A 12,268-nucleotide genomic window follows, 5' to 3' on the forward strand; every position below is an offset into this window, starting at 1 on the left:
TTCTGGAGGGTACTGTACACACAACCAGACACACAGACATGCCTACAGACCCACAGACATGCATACAGACGCACGCGGACACACACACACAGGCTGGCAGTGCACACATGTTTGTACACAAACACGCATACACTGACACACACACACACACACACACACACACACAAAGAAACACACTCATACACATACACATACACACAAATTCATAAAGACAGTATACACATTGTCTTAGTGAAGCACTACACACAAACATATACCGAGACACACACTTAAACACGCACACACACATGCACAAGTCCACACATACACGCAGGTATGCACACAGACAGACACACACACACACACAGACACTGACTCTATGGTAAAAATCTAGAGATAGCTTAAAGCAGTATGTAATATTACTACCACGCAATGGCAGAACTTGTGCAATGCGGATACAAGTCAAGTCAAGTTTATTTATATAGCACATTTCATACACAGAGGTCATTCAATGTGCTTTACATAAACAAAACCAAACAATAATAACAAATAAAAGCATAGAACGGCAATATAGTCAAAGAATAGTTAAAAGGTAAAGATCATAATAAAAAGAAAACATAAAACACAAGGTAAAATCATTTAAAAATAAAGAATAATTAGTAAGCAAAAGCAAAGGCAAAAGTAGTAAAAAAAAAAGTAATAAAAGACAAGGTAGAATAATTATCAAGGCAGATTCAGAATTTGTAACTCGGCACAGTTAGCAGAAAGCATCTGAGAACAGTTTGGTCTTAAGTCTAGATTTAAAACTGGCTACAGTTGGGGCCTTTTTGATGTCATCCGAAAGTTGGTTCCACTGCTGAGCCGCATAGCAGCTAAAAGCTGCTTCATCATGTTTAGTTCTAACAGTAGGTTTTACTAGCAGGTTTTTCACCTGGGACCTGAGAGGATACAGACATGCAATTGGGTGCCATCAAAGAATATATTGACAATTGTTACACACTTGTATTAGTGAGCTAGAGACAATGAGGATGAGTGTTGCTTTAGATCACATATATTTTTGTAGAAATGTTTAACTTTTGTAAAATATACAAGCAAGAATTAGAGTTTCAACAATCATTGAACAACCAAGGGGGTGGCATTTACATCATATGGTGTACAAGGAGTTGCAGGAGTAGGGGATAGAGAGGAGTTGAGAAGCATGATTTAATTTCTTTGTATTATGTATGGCTATGTGGTACAGTTATAAATTAATTTCACTGGACTGGTTTTAGTTTGGCTCCGCCGAAGCAACCTTTTCCCTGGTATTTACTTGGAGTAAATACCATTTCCTCCAAGTGTCAGCAGCAGCTCTTTTTCCTTCGCAAACAGCATTCTGACAGCATTCTACAGTTGTTTCATTGAATCCATAATCACCTTCAACATCACTTCCTGGTTTGGAGCACTGTCCAACATCCATAGGAACCCACTAAACAGAATCATCAAACTGAGCAGCAAAATAATTGGACAACAGCAGGAATCACTCATCAGCATATACAACAAAAGGACTAAGCAATAAGCAAAACAAATCACTTTGGACATCACACACACTCTACACAGTCAGTATTGCCTCATACCCTCAGGCCACATATACAGAGCACTTACACTAAGGACAAATAAGTATAAGTAAGTATATTCCTGTGAGGGAAATTTGGTCTCTGCATTTATCCCAATCCGTGAATTAGTGAAACACACTCAGCACACAGTCAAGCTTTGTCTCAGCATCCATTAGACTTTTGAATGGTTGAACCACCTTCTTGAACTGTCTTCTCTCTCTTTTAACACCTGGACTCTTTTTAACTGTTATTTATTGTCCCTCCACTGTGGAAGTATTAACAACTTATTTATTCACCAGACTCAGCAAAGTTTTTATTATCTGCCATATGTCTAGTGTGGGCTGATGGTGTGTGTGTGTGCGTGCGTGTGTATGTGTGTTTGTTTATTGTATGCATTGTTGGGTATAGACACGCCCTGCTGCTCCTCCACATGGGAAGTTCCAGACAGAAAAATAAAGTTCTTTGAATTGAATTGAATTGAATATAATTAGGTCTAATGGATAAGAAATCCATGACTGACTGAATATGGACATGGATTGGACTCATGCTTTACACATGACTGATATTGCATTTGTGAATCCTTGTTTACAGAGGGTGAAATAATAATCTTTTACAATTATTTGTTTTACTTCTTTTAAAGAATGATGCATTGAGAAAATCCAGACCCTGATAATCTAGAAAGATTAAGGGTCTGGCCAAGAACAATGTAATGGCCCAACTCGAGGGGCGGCAACAAGCATGCATTTAAAAATCTCACTGCACGCAATTGGATAACACTAGACCATGTTTACTCTGAATGATTTCGGACTTTGGCTCAATCGGATAACACTACGACCAATGTGTACTGTCCTCCAACGTTGCAGCGCTGTCTTCATCAGTTTAGCTGGTTCCCCGGAATGTTGGGGTAAAAGTAACGTGCATCATTGCTCTTTGCCAGAGTGTCTCACAGAGACAATTCCATTGTGCTCTCGCGAGAACTCTGGATTTCCAGGGTAGCATTGAGTACAGTACAACATTTAAAATAACTTTCAATAGTTTGTTAACTGTTGTTCACCACTGCTCACTTATAGTGATATATAGCATAGCTAGCGTAGCGGTCATATGGATTGTCATAGCTTTTCTCTCTCTCAGAGAGGGGATGGAGTAGGAGATGACAGCCCGACCGATTTACCGGCCGGGCCGATATTAGGCATTTTCCAAACTATCGGTATTGGCAATTATAACGGCCAATAAATAAATTTAAATTCAGTAAAGGAAAACCGAATATTGATCCTTCATTAAGGCTGCATTTCCAGTATTGGGGTTACATCGTTTGTCCACCAGATGGCGCAGCGTCTTGCTGCAAGACACTTGACTTGGTTCCACTTCACTGTGACTTCCTACAATGACAAAGCAACGGTAGCTTACGGTTTCACCGCTTTGTGGCTTGTGTATTCATGGTAGGATGATTTTCAGGTGAAATGTAAATGTTACATCAGCTTAATGTTATGCCCATAGGTAAAATAACATTAACCCTTTGTTGACGGACCGTTCAAATATCTTTCCTCCAGGAACGATGGCATTGCGGTTGTTATGACGACAAAATATACCTCTACAAAGCAAAATATGCCTTTGACGAGCCTTACTGCAATATAGCCAAATTCAAAGAGTAGTAAGCTTTCCTTTGTGATTGGTTGTTTTTTCATGTCGATATAATTGAGCACTGCCCACATTAGCTGAGAGCCATGAAGTTGATTCAACATGGCGTCGCCCTGTCGGCAAACACACACGCGCGAAGCAAGAGAATCTTACCTCATGAATGATCAAAGTGGCATCGAAAATTATGCCAATATCGAAACTATCACTCTTTCCAGGGTAGGGATTACAAGAAGAAAGTGATCCTTAGTTGGGAGGAAGGTAAATAAAACTGTGTAGCATGCATGTATGCGTAACGTTAGTTTATGGAATGGGAGAAGTGACACTTCTAGTTTCATAGGCCTAATAAATCAAAATGTTGCTTATTTCTAAAATGTTGTCCCCAAATAACTTGAAGATGTTATAGGCTATTTAAAGTTTCAACTATTTCTTAACGTATCAGCACAAACTGTGCTTGCCTCCCGTAGGCTATTAAATCAAAGGTAACTCTTATTTCACATGCTAGAGATGTTTAGGAACATTTGCTTGTGACATATACTTGGTGGGGTGCATTCTTCAGTTACCTTATTGGTAACTGTATCCTTCAGGCAGGAGCAGATGTCATCAGGTGGTACACAACCATCACTCAGTGTTTCGGCCCTCAACCACAACACTCTCCAGTTGGTGGGCCGGCAGTGATGGCCAGTTGGTGGGCCCATCTGCTCCTGGCTTCCAGCTTTCCTCCTTCTGCTTACTCCATATCCAACAGGAGGCACGTTCTGCCTCCTCCCCCATCCAACAAGCAGCTTGTTTTTTGCTCCTGTCATCCAGGCCCAGAGCTGATAGTAACCGCCAGGTTGATTTGGCGGGGAAACCTCTGCAGCCGACCTCCACCGGAAACAGCCATGCCTGCCATCCCTTGTCCTTGCAGTCCTGAAGAAGGGACCGGTACTTCAGGGCCTTCCTCTCATGGGCAATGTCACACCCCTCCTCCCAAGGCACCGTCAGCTCAATCAGAATTATTTTCCTTCCCTCAGTTGACCACAAGATAATGTCCAGACGCAGGGTTGTGTGCACCACCTCTGGGAACTGCAGCCTTCCGCCTATGTCCACCCTCATCTCCCAGGACCTGGCATATTGGAGGAGATTGGGCTTTGGTGCCTTGGTTGCAAAATTGAATTTTGAATTTTGAAAATTGAATGCTTGAATTTCCCCTAGGGATCAATAAAGTATCTATCTATCTATCTATCTATCTATCTATCTAAAAGGCCTTGCTCCCTCCTTGACAAAGGTGACTGCCCTCTTCAGGCCTGTACAGGCAGGCCTCTTCTTGGATCTCTCACGCTCTCACTCTCACGCTCTCACAGGGATAGTAACACCTTGTCATGGCGCCACCTATACCGTCCTTGGGTGACGGCTGTTTTACACCCTGATAGTATATGCGCCAGTGTCCCCTTCTGACCACAAAGCTTGCAATTAGGATCTTCTCTCAGCCCCCATACATGTAAGTGCGCTGGCGAGGGAAGGGTGTCATAGACAGATCGCAGGAGGAAGGAAATTCGGAAGGGCTCCAGCCGCCACAGCTCCTGCCATGAGATCTTCCACTTGGGAAGGTCCCATTTAGTCCATGCTCCCTGGGATCCTTGTTCCACTGCTCTTGCCATCCGCCTCTCCTCCTCACGGGTCCGCACCTCAGCCTGAACCATCTCCTGCCTGCTCTTCACACCTGTGCTTCTCCACTGCTGGAAATGTGCAGAGCCAAGTCCTCTCCATCCGATGCAGGGGCTTCCAAGGATGTCTCACAGCTTGATAGCGCTTACCGCCTGCTCTACAGCTGTGTTGGCTGACCATTTGCGTCCGGCCCGGGTTGTGACCCTTACTTGCCTCACCAGATCGTCTTTGGAATCTCTAAGGCCTCTAGTAGGACTCTACACTTCGCCACTTTATACTCCTCTACAACGGAGGACAGGAGAAGTTGTAGCTGCCCTAAACGGATGTAGAGGCACACTGAGGAAAAGCTTGGAGGAATCCCCAACCACCTTCACAGGTGCTTGTTGGTCTTCCTCTCAATGCCCTCTACGGCTGTCATGGGGAACTTATAGATGGTGAAGAGCCAAAGAAGCCTGGGCAAGAGACCATGCTGGTACAGCCAGGTCTTGAGTTTACCAGGGAGTTTGGACTTGTCCATCCTCTTCAGCCATTCCTCTGTCTGCCTCACAGTGTTATCGATGTTGGCCCTATCTGAGAGTGACAATCAAATCACTTTCCCAAACACTTTACTGGGTTCTCTTCAATTGATGGAATATCCTCACCCTGGACTTGAAGACTGAACCTCCCTGTGGGTTTGCCTTTTCTGATCACCAGACTCCTGGACTTACTGGCCTTGAAGGACATCCTTGCCCATGTGGCTACAGAGCCAAGGGTTTCCAAAACCCATCTTGCTTGGACATGTGTACCAGTTGTTACTGTGATGCTGGCTGGAGGATGCCTGACTCCAGAGTGGGGCCGCGGGTTACTCCTTCTGCTGCTGTGATTTACAGAAGGTTCATGCCCATGGCAAACAAGATGGGGGAGATGGTACACCCTGTAGGGATCCCCTTTTGGGGGTCTTGCCAGTTGGTTGTAAACTGCCCTGCTGTGAACCTTAGCTTAAACCCTCCCAGGTAGCTGGAGATCATGTCACGGATAGCCTTCGGTATATAATAGTGGTCCAGTCCTTCATGGATGAGGTCATGTGGGACTGATCTGTAGGCGTTTGCAAGGTCTAGCCAAATGACTGTTAGGTCAACTTTTCTTCTGCTTTGCCTCGCGGATCAATTGGCTGATCATTGAAGTGTGCTCCAGGCATCCTGAGAAGCCTGGAACATCGCCTTTCTGGGCAATTGCTAAATTGGGCAAATGAGGAGGAACCATCTTCCTTAGGAACAAAACAGCCATCTGCTAACTTCCAGCTTGGTGGGACTAATCCCTTTGCCCAGATTTTCTTCAGGATCCTCCACAGCCTCCTAATATAAGAAGTTGTGGACATTGCTTGTATACCATATATGGTATACCACTTGGACCAGGAGCTGCTGAAGCCTTGGCTTTCTGGATGATGTCCTGTATTTCCTGCCAAGTTGGCTCCTTGGTATTCAGCTCCACTGATGGCTCTTCAGGCTTCTGGGCGCTGTGATTTTGTCCTTGGCCCCTACAGGGGTCACTGTGAGTGTCTCGCAAAAACTCCTCTACCTCTGCTTTTGAGCTGGATAGTGTGCCAGATTTTTGTTGACCCAGAAGAGTTCTGGTGAAGCTGTACGGATCTTTGAGGAACTGCATCCGCCTCTTCGCTGTCTTCCTCCTCTGTTGCCGTAGATATTCTGCCCTCCGGAGTTTGCACATCTGATCCCACAACTTGCTTGTTAGGTCTTTAATACCCTCCCTTTCAGCTGGTGGGCCGATTTTGAACTGTTTGTTAAGGATCTTTATTTCGCCTCTCAAGCGACGAATCTCTCTTTCCCTCCTGTTTGGTTGTCGTGGTGGTGGGGGCTGGCTCCTCCGCTCTATTAGGCCAAACCTTTCCTTTGCCAGATTGTACGTTAAGGCTGTGAGTGAGTCAATCTTCCTGTGCACGGGACCAGCCAGAGAGGCTTCCAGGATGCCGTCCAGGTCGTCATCAAACGGCATCCATGCTATGCTGTCGGACGATGTAGGCCACTTAATCCTCTGTCTCCTTGAAGAGTGGATGGGGGTAACCGAAGGGGAACTTGCTCGGTCTGTCCTTTGGCTCTGAGGCTGCTCAAGTACGTAGAGATCTTCAGCACTGTGGGATGCTGCCTGGCTGGAGTTCTCCTTCGTCTCATCGGACACTGTGTCCGCGCGCTGCACTTGGGTCACCTTCCTTCCACAAGCAGACCTGCTCTGATGGATTTTGAGTCCTCTGGTGCCTTTGCAAACTTTCCCACAATGGCACTTTGCTACATGTTGCTCTCCGGTCAGCGTTGTTTGCTTTAGCCTTCTCGTTGTCTTTATTCCTGTCCTGGGCCCCTGGGCCTGGGCCTGGTAGGCCCGTGCAGTAATCCATCCCTGCCTCTGCAGGATAAATGTTGTTTTATTCAGTCATTTGAGCAATATTAGGGTAAGTGTTGCTTTTTCCAGCCTATGTTTTCGATGGTAACCCATTGTCAGTCAATAGTGAAAGTAACTGCATACAGTATAACTGTCTTCGTTGACTGACACCTTGGTGAAGTTAGTTTCACTTTGCCAATGAGTTCAAATAATAGACGAGTGCAAATGCGTGAAGGCTATGCTAGGTTTTAGTAAAGCATGGTTTAAGAATGACTATTCCATACGGTATTCCAAGCATGCCAAAATACCGATGCATTTATTTGACATATCGCACTTTGCGCCGTTAAAGGGAATGACAGATGTCATTCTCATTGGTTTAAATGATGTTACGCCCAAAACACACCCATGACTGATTAAGAAACATAAGGCCCACCTTCTTGCGCCGTGTGCCGGAAGTTTCATAACGTTTCATAACTAAACCACACCCAATACGGACTTTGTTTAAATTTGTTTAAACTATTTGCCAGTGACCATGTGCTTTAGACTGTCATAATAGGGCCCTATACTGTATGTTTCCTGTCTGTTAGTTTGCATTAAAGATGAATGTTGGACTGTTTGAATTGTAATAGGGCCTACCGTTAACTTAAAAAAGAATTAGGCCTGTAGATTGCTTGTTTTTTCATGATTAACCCCCTGCAGATCATCCCCCTTATTAGATTAGATTAGATTCAACTTTATTGTCATTGTGCAGAGTACAAGTACAGTGGTTTAGAGTAGTATAAATTAATTATAAATGTGTGCAGTGTATTAGCAGTTACCTTAAGAGCAGAATAATATGACTATGTAATATGAACAATGTATGAACGCCTCCTTGTTGTCCCTGTCAAGGTTGCCAAGTCGTGGACACCTCAACAGGCCAGGCAAGGAGGCATCGAGCAGGGGCGGTGGGGGGCTTAGTTGGTTGGTTGTCACCGGGGTCACCTTAGTTATCCATTTGTTTGCACAACAGTCCATGTTCTGCGTTTACTCCAGCAAGAGTGAAATAAATGTTTTAAAAGCTGTCATCACCAAAAGGCTATATGATATTTACCTCTGTTACAAGTTCCATTAAACTTTTAACGGCCTAATTTCAAGCAGCCTAGGTGAGACCCATGTCTCTATCACTGGGCTATTAATGCATGATCTTCTAATAGTCTGTTGTTGCCTGACAGAGCGAATCATGTGAGAATCATGTTCTTTGATTTCTCAAGTGCTTTTAACACCATCCAACCCCTCAAACTGGGAGACAAGCTCTTGCAGATGGGTGTGGACGCTCACCTGGTAACCTGGATCACACATTACCTGACGGAGCGACCACAGTTCGTCAGACTGAAGAACTGTCTCTCTGACACTGTGATCAGCAGCCCCGGAGCGCCACAGGGAACTGTGCTCTCTCCAGTCCTGTTCACCTTGTACACATCTGACTTCCGCTACAACACTGGGTCATGCCACATGCAGAAGTTTTCTGACGACACTGCAATTGTGGGGTGTATCAGGAACGGGCAGGAGGAGGAGTATAGGATCTCCAACTCAACACTTCAAAGACCAAGGAGATGGTGGTGGATTTTCGCAGATCTAAGCCCACTCTGCTACCAGTCTCCATTGATGGGGTCAATGTCGAGGTGGTAAGCACCTACAAGTACCTGGGTCTCCACCTGGACAATAAACTGGACTGGTCAGCCAACACTGACGCACTCTACAAGAAAGGGCAGAGCAGGCTGTACTTCCTGAGGAGGCTGCGCTCCTTCAATGTGTGCAGCAAGCTCCTCAGGATGTTCTACCAGTCTGTTGTTGCCAGCTTCCTCTTCTATGCAGTGGTATGCTGGGGAGGAAGCACAAAGAAGAAGGATGCGGGGCGACTTGACAGGCTGGTAAGGAAAGCTGGCTCTGTAGTGGGAGCTGAACTGGAGTGCATCACTTCAATATCTGACAAAAGGACCCTGAACAAACTGATCAACATCTTGGACAATGAGTGTCATCCACTCCACAGCACTATTGTAAAGCAGAAGAGCCTGATCAGCTGGAGACTTCGCTCACTGCTTTGCACAACAGACAGACTGAGGAAGTAATTTGTCCCCAGGGCCATTGAACTGTTCAATGCTTCACTTAAGGGAAGAGGAGAGATAGACTTCTTCGCATAGTCTGTCTGCCTCTTCACCCCCTCCATGTTTGGATACTGTCTGTCCACTAGCCACTTTTTACCACTGTCTTTCTGCCTCACTGTTTGCGTGCTATATTAGCACATATGCATAACCCCTCCCTCCATGCCGAACTGTGGCCACACTTATACCTTTTCTTAATATAGTTATATATAGATATAGATATATAGATATATATAGACTTTAGAAACACGCTCTGGAAATTCACAATTTCGTCGCGTTTTTTTTTTTTTTAAACATAGTCCAGTAGTCCAACTTCATTTCAATTTCAAAAGAAATACTGGACTGTTTTTTTTTTTTAAACATAATTCCAGTAGTCCAACTTCATTTCAACTTTTCTAAAAAAGAAATACTGGACTATGTTTTTTTTTTTTTTTAAACGGCATTTAAATTGTGAATTCCCAGAGCTGCATTACTTCCACACTCGCAATCGACTCCTACGGACTTTCCCCTAAAGATGGCAGCTGCAGCAGCAACATTTCCGGAAAGGTACTGGCTTGATTAAATTCATTCTGGACTCTCTATCCGACCACATAAAGACCTTGGGATACTTCGGTTTGGCTTTAGGGACCCTCTACTCACTACCACGTAAGTGTAATATTGTTTGGAACTGTAGAAGAGGTATAAAAATAGCGTTTTGTAGCGGCAAAATGACATGCCCGGGTCACTTCCAGGCTAACAGGTTTTGACTAAAAACGGTAAAATCGAACTTTCTCAAAACACATCCGAATGACATGATTTTGATGTCAACTCAACTTATGTACTCCCAATCATCCGTAAATTGATCTAAAGTGCATTTTACTCCGGATAATTCCTTTAAGACCATAAAAAGTCTACACAAAATAAATGTGAGCATCTGAACTAATGTTCATTTCATGTTTAGAATGATTGAAATATTGTTGCATCTTATTTGAATTTACTAAATTAAGTGAAACTAAATGAGTAAAAAACAATTTAAAATTTGAAAGCCTAAACAAAAGTGCAGTTAAAATTTGTATTTAATTCAGCTCCTTTTCTTACACAGCTATATTGTATTTGCTGGGCCTTAACCCTGTCACTATGTCTTCATTTATTGCTGTGTTCCCTGGTGACATCAGGTCCGAAAATCTTGGGGTTGCTTGTTGTTTTAAATTGCAGACTATTTTAGCTTACTTTCTACTTCATTCTGCTAATGAAGATGTAGTGGAGTAAAAGTATACATTTCATTTTAAAAATGAAGTGAAGTAAAAGTAAAAGTAGGAAGAAAAATAAAAACATAAAAAGTAAAGTACAGATACTCCCCATTCATACTTAAGTACTGTACTTAAGTATTTCTGAGTTACTTTACATCTCTGCAAAATACCATACATACATATTTTAATATGTATATTAATATATATTCAAATATGTACATATTTTATATAAATATATATTAAAATAGTTCTTGGTTATTTATTTTAACCAAACGAAACACGGCAGAGAGGTAGCTCACCCCTACATTCAGTATTCCCAGAGAAATTCCACACAGGGTTTCTTTTTTGTTTGGGGGACAGGCTGCCCCCACTTTGTTTGTTTCCAGTTTTCGGAGACCGTTTTTGTTTTTTACAGTGTACTCACAGAATAGGCAGCTAGCAATTGTGAGGAGATGATTGCTGAATGTGACAAAAAATGTAATGGTCTTGAAATCGCGTAAAATCCCTGACTGCACCTAATTCATCATTAGGTCACCTTATTGATCTGAACAGTGTATCTAGACTAGACAACATACCCTAAGATATGATGCACAATACATGAGTGAATGGAAAATGATGATGTTGTATATGGTATAACTGTAATCATTGACCATGAAAACAGGTAGACACCATCCTTTCTGTGCTATCATGTTATCATGTTAAATACATCATTTGGCAATGGCGGAAAGTAAAATGGCCGCAGTGGCTGACATGAGGGTATTTTGCAATGGCTAACATACTTTTTTGAAAAAGCAATACCCACTGGGTAATTGTGCCAATTTTGATGCTTGTATCCACATGTGAACGGTTTCCCTAAAAAATGTCACTTATCTGCTCCACTAAAAGGTGTTTGAAGTAAGGAAGAGCATGGTTTAGGCTACAAAGGCTAAAAGTAAAATAAAGTAATTGATTGCTTGCTTGCATAAAGGGATAGAGTCATTAAGTATAAACTGCTCACTGTAGATTGTGGCAATGTGGTTATCACAGAACAAATACCTCTTTTATACTTACTATTCTTTCTATTCTATCCACTCTTTTATTTCTTAAAAAAAATAAATGACTGTATATGAAGGGCCTTTCATTAGGAAACTAGATAGTTAGGCCTATACATCATAATGCCCCACCTTGATTAGAACATTGTTATGGGAGAACATTTGAAACAGGGGCAGCTGTGGCCTACTGGTTAGCACTTCGGACTTGTAACCGGAGGGTTGCCGGTTCGAACCCTGACCAGTAGGCACAGACACAAACAGGCACACATGTAGACACACATACAAGCATACACAGAAGTTGTTATAGTGGGGGATAGGAGATGAATTCAAATTGAAAGTGTGATTTATCCTCGTGGAGAGGATGTACAGGATTGAGAGGCGGTCATATTTTGTACCGCATTGCAGTACATCTAGTTTAAATTGAATTATAACTTGGCCAACTAAACACACCTCAGCAATGGAGCTTTTAGGAATGCAGGTACTCACAATATCTCTGATACTGAGCTACAAAATTTTTTGTCTGTTAATGGGAGTCCAGCTTGTTATGAGTAGCCTGCAATAATGCCAATATGCCTGATCAGTGCTATTTGGAGATCCACATAAAAGACAGACTAAGTGGCGAATAAGTGACACTTGCA

Source organism: Alosa alosa, chromosome 6, assembly GCF_017589495.1.
Source record: "Alosa alosa isolate M-15738 ecotype Scorff River chromosome 6, AALO_Geno_1.1, whole genome shotgun sequence".
In the NCBI taxonomy this organism is placed as follows: domain Eukaryota; kingdom Metazoa; phylum Chordata; class Actinopteri; order Clupeiformes; family Clupeidae; genus Alosa; species Alosa alosa.